The sequence below is a fragment of the Melanerpes formicivorus genome, unplaced genomic scaffold (assembly GCF_026170545.1).
Source record: "Melanerpes formicivorus ecotype bairdi unplaced genomic scaffold, bMelFor1.0.p_v2 SCAF_24, whole genome shotgun sequence".
NCBI lineage: Eukaryota > Metazoa > Chordata > Aves > Piciformes > Picidae > Melanerpes > Melanerpes formicivorus.
The window spans coordinates 10,635,361-10,651,020 of record NW_027142376.1 but is presented as its reverse complement, the minus strand read 5'-3'; the positions used below and the strand labels follow the sequence as shown (position 1 = coordinate 10,651,020).

Here is a 15,660-nt window from a genome sequence, read left to right as displayed (position 1 = left end):
CCTCTGACAGTGCTATGCAAAGGACAGAAACATCCACTCAGGCCCTTTACCAGGGCCCTGCACCAGACACAGTAAGTAATTTCTCCTAAACAATAAAGAGTCAAAAAAATAAAGCTTGAAGAAAATAGATATTGGTAAGATTCTGATTTTACCTTCTCAAGCAGAGCTCTGCCTATTGCAGCCTTATAGCACAGAAAGTAGCTTGTACTTTCTCTTCCCATGAGACTGTTCCAGTGACTGGTCAACACCAGAGTCAAGGGATGCACTTATTCATTACACACACCCTCTAGATTTCCCCAGGGCACCCAGTGAAAATTCCACTCTTTCATTTTCAAGGACATGAACACTGTGGGAAGGGAGCAGTCAGGCTCCTGTCAGCCTGAAGAGGACTGCACCTCCCTCAGCACGCAGTGCTTCCCTAGGATGCAGTACAGCAGGCAGCAGGGAGTGGATTCAGCCCAGCTCACTCACCATTTAAAAATTGATGGCAAATGCAGCCTCTCCAGTTGCAGATAAGTCACCCCAGAGACCCCTTGAAACTAATGTCAGCCCTCAAGTCCTGTTCCTATTGCAGTATTAATCTTCAAGGTTCATCCATGCTCTGGTAAATGCTGAAAATGGGCCCGTTACCTCTACCAAAGGACTGATTTTTACTCAGCTCACATACACAGCAAGGTAAACCCAACATAGCAGTACACACACTCCACTATCACAGAATGACTTAGAAGTGTCAGATTGTTGGCATCACATGTTTATTTACTGATGTCTTCCTTAGTAGGCATATGTAACCCTGATGTTGTATTTTACTGATACTGCAGATGGTATAAGCAATTTCCAAACTCTCTGCACTCTCCAAGGATCAGTATGATGTGTCAAGCACTTTTGGCTTACAGAGCACTACTTCAGTGTGTAAGGTTATTGATTCAACTTAGAAATTCTGCTATATGGTATAGTTTTACTGATTTACCTCTTACAGTAGCGTAAGAATATCTTTTCTCCCCTAAAAACTTTGACACACTTCGTTAGCCAATCGAAAATACAGCTCCAGGGTTATGCAATTCTTCTTGTGTTTTTTTTTTAAATCATCTGTGTTGCATGGCTCCTCCCTTTGTGTCTTTTTTACTATATAAATCTGGCATACTCCCTTAGCTTTCCAGAAATTTCTCAGAGGAGCACTCAAGAGTTATAAAACAGCATACCCCTCCCCTCTTCCAGCCTCAAGCCCCTGATCCAGATCGAGTATTATAAAGGGCAGACACTGACACAGAGGGAAGAGCTTTCCCTTTCATCTGGAATTCTTCCCAAACATGCTGATACATTCTCCTTCTTCTCAGCCACAGTAATCATTTAAGCTTCTAGTCTCCTGTCCTGTTGGATGCTGCAGGAATCTCTGGTGTGCCATCCCCAGTCCCACTTCCAGCACATACGGAAAGCTGCTGCCGAGTAGTGCATATAAATGGCAGCAATAAGACAATCCTGCAACACTCTTAAAAGCTTCTTTCAACAGTGCCCTTTAAAAACAGGAAGGCCAAACCTCAGAACCACTACCAATTACATTCTTTGCTATCTTCTCTTCATGACCAGCTGCCTCTGTAGCCATGCAACTCGTAATTCCCATCTTCTGCTCCACTCATCTTTCATGCAAGTACATTCTCTTCTGGTAATTATTCTGTATGTTTAAATCCTCCTTCATTCTGCTGTGCTAATCACTTCCCCCTTCTTCTCTATCTTTAATTTCTCTGCTATTAAATGTGATGGGAAAGTGCTTCCATTTTAATTTGTGATGACATCACATGGCACAAGCCATTATCAAAAAGAAGCCACACTTCCCCCCCCTTTTTCTTTGAAACTGTCAAAAAGCTCACCTAGTCTGCATTCTGAAGTAGATCAACTGACCATATTTTTGTACACTCAATGAATTGTAGTCTTAAACTGTTTTAATCCAAAATCTGCATATCAGACCATTGCCAGTAGCCAGTGATACGACAACATATGATTGTAGTTAGGACTTTGATTTACAAACTGTTACACACCAGTTGATTCACGTCAACTGACCACATGTCAATTTTGTTGGCCTATGGCAAGTGCAGGATGCTTCATATGAGCTTAAAAAAGCCTTTCCTCAAGGAAAGTATGCCATAAAGTTCTATACCAATCTGACAGCACAAGGAAATAGTCAATGACAGGTAGGAGTTACACAAAGGTATTACTTTAGACTAGAATAAACCAGGTTGGAAGAGACCTTCAAGATCATCGCATCCAACCTATCATCCAACACCACCTAATCAACTAACCCATGCAACCAAGCACCCTGTCAAGTCTCCTCCTGAACACCTCCAGTGACGGCGACTCCACCACCTCCCCGGGCAGCCCATTCCAATGGGCAATCACTCTCTCTGTGTAAAACTTCCTCCTGACCTCCAGCCTGAACTTCCCCTGGCGCAGCCTGAGACTGTGTCCTCTTGTTCTGGTGCTGGCTGCCTGGGAGAAGAGACCAACCTCTGCCTGTTTACAACCCCCCTTCAGGTAGTTGTAGAGAGCAATAAGGTCAAATATAGTCTCAGATATTTTGCTTTGTTTTACAGCTTTTCCATATCTTCATGCTTTAGGATAATATTACCACAATATATGGATAGTCTGAAACTCAGAGTGTGCTAAAAATACATATATAGCTAAGTTTATACCTAAACCTCTGTTCTGCTAAGTAAATAAAGCACTGTGACTTCAAAAGGTACATAGATCATGGACAAATTGGTCTCACAACCAAAACCTCCTTTCTCACACAATGATAAATAGTGCCATTTCAGCAGCTATTTAGACCTCACTGCCTGAACTCGTGCTGACCCAAAATATACCCAGAGATTTGTGCCATGTGCAGCATCAAACAACTTATCTTCTTCCTGCTTACAACACCTCCAGCAATATTATTTTGTTCAAATAAGGTATTTAAAAAAAAACCCAACAAACAAAAAAGGCAGAGTATTTTAAATGGACTGATGGTTAGGAAGTTAAAAGACAACAGCACACTCAACTCTGTTCTGTATTTTTCAGCAGCACAACACTCTGTGGGAGGTGGTGTGGAGTCATCGTCCCTGGAGGTGTTTGGGAGGGGATTGGACGTGGCACTTGGTGCCATGGTCTAGTAGGCATGAGGTCTTGGGTGACAGGTTGGACTTGATGATCTTTGAGGTCTTTTCCAACCTTGTTGATTCTATGATTCTACCCTCAGTCAACTGGGCTCTGTAAGCCTGAGTGATCCCTTGAGCGTGCTCCCATTCCAGCAAGAAGTTTGTGTTAGGGCGCAGTCCTCCCCTTACCAGCCCTGGTCAGTGGTGGGGGGCAGCTGTGCCAGGGTTCATATAATTTCTTTGGAGTAAATGAAGGTGAAATGACACAAAACAGCTAATGAACTGGGTTTACTGGGTTTAGTTCTGGGCCCCTCAGTTTAGGAAGGATGTTGACTTGCTGGAACGAGTCCAGAGAAGGGCAATGAAGTTAGTGAGGGGCTTGGAACACAAGCCCTATGAGGAGAGACTGAGGGAGCTGGGGCTGCTTAGCCTGGAGAGGAGGAGACTCAGGGGCGACCTTCTTGCTCTCTACAACTACCTGAAGGGGGGTTGTAAACAGGCAGAGGTTGGTCTCTTCTCCCAGGCAGCCAGCACCAGAACAAGAGGACACAGTCTCAGGCTGCGCCAGGGGAAGTTCAGGCTGGAGGTCAGGAGGAAGTTTTACACAGAGAGAGTGATTGCTCATTGGAATGGACTGCCCGGGGAGGTGGTGGAGTTGCCATCACTGGAGGTGTTCAGGAGAAGACTTGACAGGGTGCTTGGTTACATGGGTTAGTTGATTAGGTGGTGTTGGGTGATAGGTTGGATGCGATGATCTTGAAGGTCTCTTCCAACCTGGTTTATTCTATTCTATTGTATGAAGTTGAATTGGAGCAGAGGGTAAATGGGAGGGAAAAGCAGTGGGAAAAATACATATCAAGGAGAAGGGATATCACCTTTTCCCTGGCTTGAGGTCTAAGTCCTCAAACAGAATGGAAAAGAAAAACTCCAGTTCAAAATCTGCCAATAAAGACGTATTTGGTTTTCAGTTGTTTTAGCAGATTAGCTGCTTAGGCAATTTCAGTCCTTCCCTCAAGGCTCCCAACCCAGCAGGTTGGCTCCAGCCTGGGTTTGGGGGGGATTTCCCCTAGAACTGCAATTCCAGTGTGTTCAATGCTGCCAGATCCAGACCTCTAAAATAAAAGCACGGATATTTTCTTTGCCAGCCAAGGTCTAAGGAACATGGAAGAGAAAGTTTTCAGAACCAAATGTAGTAGGGACAAAAGTGTTTGGCTTGTAAAGTTTCAGGAAAAATAGAGGGGGAATAGTATGTAGGTGTGGAAAAGCCTCCCTCAGCTCCTAATTCCTGAAGAGGCTGAACAGGAATGGATGAGAAATGGGATCTGAGAGCCAGGGAAACTCAGATCGTTCACAAGCATGACACTGAAGTTTGGCAAAGTTAAACCATTGCAAGGAGTCAATATACTGCAGAATTATGGGCAAGAGTCACAAAAGAAATGCTGAGACTCTACCAAGGGGTGCCAGTTGGCTGAGGCATCTTTGGAAAGAAGCTCAGGCCTGAGGTATACTGGAAACAAATCAACATGGCAGAAAATAACAAAGTTCAAGCAGAGACAGATCAGAAGAAAAACCATGATCAGGGGACTTTGTGTGGCTGAGCCAAACCCCAAGGTTTCTGTCAGATATCTGTGAAGCAAATCATAAAGCAGATTGATACTCCTTCATGCCAGCCTGTGCAGAATATGTTTAGTGGCCACCAGCTACTCTGCTATCCCAAGTGGCCCTGATTGTTGTCATGGAAAGAAAGAGCTGCAGCCTGTCTAACAACTCACAGTGGTGCATGTTTCTTTGGTTTGTTTTTAAAGTGAATTGGCAGGGAGCAACTTCTTCTCTTGTGTCTCTCACATCTCCTGCTCCTTTCAATGTGGGTTTATTTTAAAATACTAGATTTAGTTACCTACACCTGGACCCATGTCTACAGTGTATCACCCTGTACTCATCCACCTTCAACTGAATCTCAAAGAGAATTAGGAAACCCTGAACGCTTTTACTTGCTGGGAAATCTGTGCCTTGTCCTTGCATAAAGTCCTTGTACTGAGGAGGAGATGATAACAGGGAGAATTTACATGCTTGAGAAACAGTTATGGCCATATTCAACAGTACAGCCTCCTCCTGAAAGAGATTTTTAGTCCTAATATCATACAAGATGATCACTTGTACACTAAGGTAAAAGCCTCATTGACTCAGGAAAGCATTCCTTCTCATGAACAAGCACATCCAGTATTGTTCTGGGATTCATTCATGACTTCATTTAAACCACAGTGATTTCAGCTTTTGCATGGCACCTTCTGTCAGTTACTTTAAAAACCTGTGCTAAATGAATTCTGTAAGTGTCATTACAGATGAGAAAAACAAACCTCCAGAAGAATGTGCCCCAGATTCCCATGCAACCTGCGAGGTGAGTTGGAAGAGGAGAACGGTGCAACATAATCTCCTGCAACACAAGTCACCTGTATGGGAACAAAAAACCATTGCCCTTCAGTAAAAGGGCTGAAAAAAAATTCTTAATCACTGTCATCCTTCATGAATGTGCACAACATTTTCCAGTTCAAAGCACAAAGTAAATCTGGCACATCTGGAGACATGACCCTGCCTCACCTGCTGCTCTGAGAACTATCCAGTCATTTGTTTCCTGGAAGGATCACTTCCTTCAGACCCCAGCTCCATTTCCTTCCCAGCTTGCATGGGAAGCTGCTTCCTACGCAGCTTGCATGGCTGACAAACACAGCGACAGTTTTCGCTAAGTCTGTAATACCTCACAAGTTTAATTACCTCCAGGAGAGATTCTGGCATTTCCATTACTTCTCCTTCCCCCTTCAGATACTGCTTCTTGAAATTTCCCACTCAGCACAGGTGTGCTGTTGGGTCAGCACAAGCCATTCAGCCTGGCAGTTTGAAGAAAAGATGTTAGAATGCCTTTCACAGAAGAACAAACATTGCCTCGTGTTAGGAAATGTCACTTGTGCAATGCACAGCGTTGCAAGACCACCACGGTTACACTGCCTCACTCTGATAAGCCACAATAATGGTTGAATACTGGACTGCAACAGTTGAAGATTAATTCCAGTAAGTTACTCCTGCCTGGTGGTTTGGATTCCCAAGCAAAAGCATGAGAGCATTCACCACAGCCCCAAGGAAAATGCAGCGGGAAGTCACCCAACCCTAAAGGGTCAAAAACTTTACCTTTGTAAAGTAACCCCTCTTCCTGCTCCTCTGTATCCAGAACAATTCATCGCAAGAGATGATACGCCAAGGACCTTTTCTTGTTCCCAGCCAGCACTGGTCACAAAAGGAGGTGTGGACATACCCAAACTTCCTGTCCCCATTGGAGAAACATGCATTTACTCAGGGAAGTGAAAAGGACGATCTCAGACAAGCTTTCCTTGCAAGACTAGGATGTGTTTCTGTGACTGATCAAGTCAGGACTAGCTTGGGCCTCCCCATTTATTTCAGTTCCATACTCCTTACATAAGTGTCTTGAAGCCAACAAGGACTTGAGAACATGACAGTGTGAGAAGACACATTGTCAAAACAAAAGCATGAAGCCTACACAATGAAAAGCTTCTCAAGAATGCTTTCTGCCACGGGGACAAACTGTTTTCCTTGGATCGGTATTGACACACATGGAGCATGAAATTGATGCCTGGGAGCATTACTGGAAATCCAGGGCAGAGGAGTTTGGCCAGTCAACACCCAACCCTGTGCAGGAGAGCCAAGGCATGCCTGCCTACTACTGCTAATTCTCTCCCAGGGTTGAGGAATATAAACAGTAGTGAGGTTGTTTGGTATATTACATTGTACTTTTTCTTCCCCCTGAAACCACCATTATACACAAATCATTCTTTTCTTTTCTTTTCTCTTCTTTTCTGGAAAGAAAAGTAGCCTACTTTTCAGAAATGCCTAATGAAACCCCAGATCAACCACAGCAATATCTAAGGAGGTATTTTCAGTGTGCTAATATCCACTAAAGACAGAGCTAGAAGATTCGACTTGCTGACTCCCAGTTAGAAATGAAAGTTCAGAACTAGCAAAAAGAAAATCTCTGTACTATTACAATCACTACTACCTAATCACTATGCAAAAGAATGGAATGGAATGGAATGGAATGGAATAGGAATAGAATAGGAATAGACCAGACCAGGTTGGAAGCGACCTTCAAGATCACCATGTCCAACCCATCAACCAATCCAACCCACCTAAACAACTAAACCATGGCACCAAGCACCCCAGCAAGTCTCCTCCTGAACACCTCCAATGATGGTGACTCCACCACCTCCCCGGGCAGCCCATTCCAATGGGCAATCACTCTCTCTGTATAGAACTTCTTCCTAACATCCAGCCTAAAAATGCCAAGACTTCCATCCCATCAGGCCTTAAACCCATGAATTATTATCTGTCTGTCTTGAAACTGACTGCCTGACCTCTCCATATAGCAAGTAACAGAACAGAAAAGTGTTTGGTATATGTATAAATTTTATCCAAAGGGATACAATTTGAGTTCTTTAATAGACTGAAGATGTTTAATGACTGAACCCACGTTTATGCTAGCCAGAGGTTCATACAGAAATCACCTTGAAACATATGGCTTTCAGTTTCCAAAGTGGGACAAACTACAATAAAACAACTATTAAAAGTAGGTGCAAGTGCTCTGCTGGTTGGTAACCAAAATCAGAAATTCTATTCTATTCTATTCTATTGCATGTAAAAAGATCTGGGTTTACAGCCTCTCTCCCATAGTTTGTTGTTTTGTTGTGTTCTTTTTTTTAATTAAAATTTGTTTTAATAAAATATTAAGTATTAGCTAACATAAGCTATTGGAACAACTGTGTGTTAAACATTTGCAAAAAGAATACAGAATTAACCAGGTTGGAAAAGACCTTTGAGATGCATCAAGAACAGTGTGGCCAGCAGGAGCAGGGAGGTCATTCTGCCCCTGTACACCGCACTGGTTAGGCCACACCTCGAGTCCTGTGTCCAGTTCTGGGCCCCTCAGTTTAGGAAGGAGGTTGACTTGCTGGAACGAGTCCAGAGAAGAGCAACAAAGTTGGTGAGGGGTTTGGAACACAAGCCCTATGTGGAGAGGCTGAGGGAGCTGGGGTTGCTCAGCCTGGAGAGGAGGAGACTCAGGGGTGACCTTATCACGCTCTACAACTACCTGAAGGGAGGTTGTAGACAGGCTGATGATGGTCTCTTCTCCCAGGCACCCAGTACCAGAACAAGAGGACACAGTCTCAGGCTGTGCCAGGGGAGGTTCAGGTTGGATGTTAGGAAGAAGTTCTATACAGAAAGAGTGATTGCGCTATGGAATGGGCTGCCTGGGGAGGTGGTGGAGTCGCCGTCATTGAAGGTGTTCAGAAGGAGACTTGATGGGGTGCTTGGTGCCATGGGTTAGCTGTTTGGGTGGGTTGGATTGGTTGATGGGTTGGACACGATGATCTTGAAGGTCTCTTCCAACCTGGTTTGGTTTATTCTAAAGGTTTATTCCAAAGTCCAACCTATCACCCAACACCATCTAAGCAACTAAACCATGGCGCCAAGTGCCTCATCCAGTCTTATGTTAAAACACTTCCAAAGCTCTGTAACAGTGTCCTTCCAGGGACACACTCCAGGGCCAGCCAGCAGCTGATGTTTCCAGAGGGGAGGGTAGTAACTTGCTTGAGGTAGCTTTCAACATTACTCACTTTTTCGAAGTAACAATGTCAACAAGCAAATTTAATTCCATTCTTTTTTTAGTGCTCCATATAGGCTTTCTCCCTTCTACCCCCAAATACAGTCCCCCAGCACAATTAGGTCCTGATCCTAGCTGCTCATATGTGTAAACAAGTCCCCTGATAGTCAATAGAGGCATGAATTAATAATAGATAATTAGGCCTAAGTATTGTCATGATCCAGTTCTACCCTGGCTCTTGCTGCATTAATCCATACACAGCTGACCTTAGAGCACAGGTGATTAACATTGCCTGAAAACAGACATACTGCTTCTGTACTGCACAGCAGTTGAGCATCTGAAGACTCTGTGTATGCTTTCACATTAACTGAGGCTCCTACTAATCAGAAGCCCAATGGAGCAGCACTACTGGAAGTGCCACTTGATTCGTCTGTGACTCAAGGAAAAGAGCCTTATGCATTATTAAAGCAAAAATTCTCATTAAACTGTATTTTTCTGTAAACTTGGGAGAGGCTGATCTCCACAGCTTTTTAGCATGTTCTATTGCAGCCTTAAACAGCACAGTTAAGAAAGAGTTTCCCAAAGCTGGTTGGAAAGGGTACATAGAACCTTCTCGGTTTAGCTAGTATGATGAAGACAAAGAGAGAAACATTTAAGGCAAAAATAAAAAGTCAATTAATATTTACTCCTTCCCCACATTCCTAGGAAACTTTCTTTTGGGGGCAGGTCACCTTCCTCTCAGAGACCTTTTTTAGAACAGATAACCAATGTTTAAGACTTGGAAGATGAGAGGTCACTTAGTGCAATGACTTCAGATAATTAGATCTGTTGATCTTACCGAGGTATCAGCATGTTTGTCACTGCTTCACAGGAGCTTAAAGCACATAAACAAAATCAATTCCAACTCCACAATCCAAATAAATAAATCAGTTACTGACACAGATGAGAGAGAGGGAAGCAGTTTTCCCCACAGCCACTCAGATTTTCATCAACAGAAGACAGTAACCTACTGTTTCCAATCACCTTAGAATGTTAAAGGGGAAGCATAAATTGACAGTGCTGCCCCATAATGTAGTCTTCCTAAATACAACCAGCAACAGCATCACAGTACTATCCAACCTACCACTGGTCTAGCCTACCCCTTTGAAACAAGATGTGAAGGTGTTCATTTGTTTGTCATTGAAGTCAACTGGTTAGTCAGAATTCACCAGCAGGCAAGCCATGCGTGAATAGAATAGAATAGAATAGAATAGAATAGAATAGAATAGAATAGAATAGAATAGAATAGAATAGAATAGAATAGAATAGAATAGAATAGAATAGAATAGAATAGAATAGAATAGAATAGAATAGAATAGAATAGACCAGACCAGACCAGACCAGACCAGGTTGGAAGAGACCTATGAGATCATTGTGTCCAACCCATCATCCAACACCATCTAATCAACTAACCCATGGCACCAAGCACCCCATGAAGTTTCCTCCTAAACACCTCCAGTGATGGCAACTCCCCCACCTCCCTGGGCTGCTCATTCCAATGGTCCTACTCCATGATGTTCCAGCAAACCTTCTGCAGAAAACACTAAGAGTTGTGGCTATTTAAGATAGAGTTCAGCCAGGTACTGTGAGAATTATGGAGTACAATACTTATTCTATTAGAAAGAGATGAGCTCATTTACATTTTAACTCTGTGGAACAAGCCACTCTCCACAGGGCAGTTTGCTAGAGTTACTGCAGATATACAGAAGTTATAATTTTCATTATAAATGCATATTACAAGAAAAAATCTCATCAGAGAAACCAGAAAACCAACAGGCATATTAGAGAAACTGCCTGTCTGGGAGGTCCCTCCAGGCCTTCATGAACAGAGCCTCTTCCTATGTTGCATTAAGCTGTTGCATAGCTAAATACCACCAGAAATCTCATCTGCCAGCATGGAAGTACAGAAAATATTGCACTTTTCATTGACCCTTTGAAATTATTAACACCATACAGACAGAAATCACACAAAAATACTTAAAGCCATAAATAATTTAACTGAACATGCTCAAATAATCACATTATAACAACTACAGAATGTACTGATTCTCCTCACTCCTGTTTAGGGTTTCACACAGAATCACAAAGGTTGGAAGAGACCTCAAAGATCATCAAGTCCAACCTGCCACCACAGACTTCATGACTAAATCATGGCACCAAGTGCCACATCCAATCCCCTCTTGAACACCTCCAGGGATGGTGACTCCACCACCTCCCTGACAGCACATTCCAATGGCTAACAACTCTCTCAGTGAAGAACTTTCTCCTCACATCAAGCTTAAACTTCCCCTGGCAGAGCTTGAGACTGTGTCCACTTGTTCTGGTGCTGATTGCCTGGGAGAAGAGACCAACCCCCTCCTGGCTACAACCACCCTTCAAGTAGTTGCAGACAGCAATAAGGTCTCCCCTGAGCCTCCTCTTCTCCAGGCTAAAGAATCCCAGCTCCCTTTCTATGAATCCTGTAGTCCTTGGAGTTAAGAACTTGCCATCCTTGGCAGATCAGAGAATGGAAAGACAAACACCATGTAGACGCTGCAGTGCACCAAAGTATCATTTCATGTCTTTTTCTTTTTTAGCAGGCACTGCAATCAGGCCTGTCAAGATCTACTTAGGAGATGAGGACACAGGTTTCACTGCATGACTTTTACATGCACTGTGATCTCACTATTAGTCATGAGAAATTCAGGCAATAATTGGCAAACAACTAAGGCTCACTAAAACAACTAAAACCCCTCAAAAACTGAAAGCCATTGGAATTTTTATAAATTGGAATCTTTACAAATTCTGATTTCTGCAGTGACAGCCACCTGTTTATGAGGTGCTAGTATTTCTGACAGAGTCCTCATTACAAGTTGCTGCTTTTAGGCAGGGAAGGAACATTGACCCAAGGCTTTCATTTCTGAGGAGACAGACCTAAGCACTAGGCACGCTGAGGTAGATTTTCTTCACTGTTTCTACCTGGACTTGTATCTCTTACAAAGAGCAATCATGGAAGCCAAACCCAGAAAACTTCCAAGTTACTCTCACTCTCTTTCTGGCTCTATGACCATAATCATATTTTCTTCATGATGGAAGAGTGTCAGGTTAACCTACAACTCTATAATGAGAGTATTCCTAACATGGGTTGAGAGATGGCTTTACACAAAGTGAAGATTCCTCATAGATTAGTAGAACAGTATGGGTTGGAAGAGCCCTTAATGATCATCTAGCTCCAACCCTGCCACCATGGGCAGGGACACCTTCCACTGGACTAGGTTGCTCAATGCCTCATCCAGTCTGTCCTTGAATACCTCCAGGTTGTATCCACAACCTCCCTGGGCAACCTGTTCCAGCATCTCACCACCCTCATTGTAAAGAATTTCGTCCTAGTGGCCAGTCTAAATCTGCCCTCCTCAAGCTTATAGATCTGAGCCCAGGCCAAGCACAATCCAGAACCGGTCACTGGGGTGTTTCCCAAGCGCTGTTTCCTTCTTTCTTCTACCTCTTTCCCATCTGTGACTTCAGTCCTTTGATTTTCTTTCTAAAACCTGAGGATGAAGTGGGTTTTCTCAGGGCTGAGCTTATTAATTTAAAAACAAGTAATTTCTGTAACAAATGTTCTGGCAAAACCAGAACAAACTCCTCTCCCAAATCTCTCCTCCCTGACACCCCAAAGGAAGCAAAGAAGGTTAAACCAGCATGATCCACTGATTCAGCAGCAATTATACACTGAAAAAATGTGATCATTTTCAAGAAGCAGTGAAAAAGGGGTGGCTTGATAAAATGTTTTCCTAGATTCAACATTTTATATGTAAACAGAGTACAGACTAAGCGCTTCTGCCACAGTATCACAGTATCACTTAGGTTGGAAAGGACCTCGAGGATCATCGAGTCCAACCTATCAACACAGACCCCATGACTAGACCGTGGCACCAAGTCTAGTCATGCCCATGCAAACCTTGTAAGTTCACTATTGTCAAAGGAAGTTATCACCTCAAATAAACATTTTTTAAACTATTTTATAGACTCTGGTTTACAAGTGGGGCACCTCGAGAAGGACACCTTGCAACCACACACGTATGTGCAAGGGCCACTGTGATCTTTTGTAATCATGCACTGAAGCATGCCTTGTGTCAGAGGAAAAAGGAGGTCTGTAGCCTCCTGAGCAAGCAAAGAGTCGAGATTATTTGGCTCATTCACACACCCAGCCTCCCTTCACTTATCATCATGCAGGAGGAGGATGACAATCTACAGATACCGGGTGTAGAGCCAGTCGTTCTTCTGATCCAGTGTCGCTTTTGTTAACAGCGGCGAGCTGGTGAAAGAGAACAAACAGTCTCCCCTATGTGCATTGTTAGGCTAGGAGACAAAAGAAAACCTGTTTCGAATCACTGAGGGCTATTACCGTAACAAAGTATAAGATAACATTTCGCCAGAGGATACAAGAGATTCTGAGCAGCGCAACAATGAAGCCAGACAAGCTTTCCATCATCTTATCGAACTGCTTGGGGTAGTTATTGAGCAGTGGGGGGACAGAATAGCAAATAGAGAGCAAACACAGTTAATCCTTATACAAAGGGGTTTTGATGCATCATAAAGCAGAATTAAGACTGGCATGCTGGCCTTTGCCAGCTCACATAGCTTAGAAGACAGGACATAAGACAGGCCTAAACAACTCTAAGATAAATACATACACAATGGGGAAAAGTTGCATGAATGGATTTCCTTATTCCCCTTCTTACAAGCAATTAAGGAAGCAATCAAAGGGCTCTGAGCCTTGGTGTGCTTTTACATACTTTTGTCACTTTGCTTCACAGAAACTTCCTAACAGAGCACTATGAGCCAGCAGTGTGCCCAGGTGGCCAAGAAGGCCAATGGCATCCTGGCCTGCATCAGGAATAGTGCGGCCAGCAGGAACAGGGAAGTCATTCTACCCTGTACTCAGCACCGGTTAAGCCACACCTTGAGGTCGTGTGTCCAGTTCTGAGCCCTGCAGTTGAGTAAAGATGTTGAGTTGCTGGAATGTGTCCAGAGAAGGGCAACAAATCTGTGGAGGGGTTTGGAGAACAAGCCCTATGAGGAGCAGCTGAGGGAGCTGGGGTTGCTTAGCCTGGAGAAGAGGAGGCTCAGGGGAGACCTTATTGCTGTCTACAACTACTTGAAGGGAGGTTGTAGCCAGCTGGGGGTTGGTCTCTTCTCCCAGGCAACCAGCACCAGAACAAGAGGACACAGTCTCAAGCTGCACCAGGGGAGGTTTAGGCTGGATGTTAGGAGGAAATTCTTCACAGAAAGAGTGATTAGCCATTGGAATGTACTGCCCAGGAAGGTGGTGGAGTCCCCATCCCTGGAGGTGCCCAAAAAAGGCTTGGATGTGGCACTTGAAGCCTTGGTTTAGTTAGTCATGAGGTGTTGGGCGACAGGTTGGACTTGATGATCTAGAAAGTCTTTTCCAACCTGGTCAGTCTATTCTATTCTATTCATCAGTAGCTTTGGTGTCACTGTCTGGTACGTAAATGGAATATGAGCATCTTTGACATAAAAATAATAATCTCTGGCAAAATTACATCACTCCAGTGTATCACAGCATCAGTAGTACAGAAATATTAATACATGGATCTTTGACAATACAATGTAAGATGTCACTTTGAGCCGTTACTGTGCTAATGGTGGACACTTGTTATAAAACAACATGAAAGAGGTAAGCTGCATGGATATAGAAAGGGATATTTAGTATTCAGGAAATGTATTTAAAAGGAAGAAAATGCAAGTGCTTCATACATCATCTAATCTTGCATGTTGCAGATGAGGAGTTCCCTGGCAGATGTGTGTCAGAATACCCTGGGACTTGGATGAAACAGCACAGTATCTCTCAAGGGAGCACGCATGCCAATAGAACTTACAGCATCCTTGGAGCTTCTTTTTGTGATGCAGTGGGCCAAACTGGGACTGAAATCATGAGGGCAGGGGGAAAGTGGCACTAGAGCTTTGAGAATTACATAGAAAAACTGCTCATCAAGTCTACCAGGGTTTCAAGAGAAAGCACTCACTGACTTTAAAACAAAATTTGAAAAACCTCCTGATAGTAAAGAAAGTAACATACCACAAGGAAGAAAAAGGTCTCATACTAAATTGCTTATACAAAGCAAGCAGTATCAGGACTGGCTCCATTTAAGCTACAAGAAAGCATCCATTTACATTATGAGGGGGGAAAAAAAAAACCAAACAAACTTTGAAATGTTGCATTTAAAGTCAAAGGAAATATTTACAGTTCGTAATATGAGGATGAATCCAAGGAAAAAGAGTCTCTGTTGGCCTTATGGCTAAAGAGCAAATTGCTCTAGGGTTTATCCACTTGAGGGAGGAGTAAATTGTAGCTCTTCTACATTAACTCTCACCTGGGCCCTTGTACTGTGCACCAAGAACCTCTTTTTCCACCCCATCTGAACTACAGTGACACTCTATATAGGTGCAGAGCCACCCCTTTGGCACAGTACTACTACATACTAAATTCAAACCCTAGTGGTGTTTTAGCCAAGGTAATTAAAATTCCAGCTGGGTTTTACCAAGCCATATGCAGTGTGCTCATGGGCAACAGAAACAATTCCCACCCCTACTAATACACATTGCAGCCCTGAAACACATGCACCACATTTGTGAAGACAGAGTATGAGACGCAGCACTTCAGACACCAGCCATAAATGAAATTCTTACATGCCCAAACGTAATCCATTTCAAACAGGAATGTTGGTACTTATGCTGTAGCAGTTGGAAATACCTGTCTTTCAACATTAAGCCTCGCAAGAATAATGTTGAACCGCAATCTCAACCTTAGTGATTGCTGCAGAA

The 15,660-nt window shown here is 43.4% G+C and overlaps 1 protein-coding gene across 10 annotated transcripts in view; it reads right to left on the bottom strand.

Annotated features, from left to right (window-relative positions):
* RBMS3 (RNA binding motif single stranded interacting protein 3) overlaps positions 1-15,660 on the bottom strand; it is a 929,122-nt gene that overhangs the window by 805,351 nt on the left and 108,111 nt on the right. The window contains exon 1 of one of the 10 annotated variants that reach the window (XM_068152899.1): positions 153-409. The exons of the other annotated variants lie outside the window; for them this stretch is intronic. The gene's annotated coding sequence lies outside the window, so the exon portion shown is untranslated. Of the gene's footprint in view, positions 1-152; positions 410-15,660 lie in introns of those variants that run through there. 10 annotated transcript variants of the gene reach the window in all.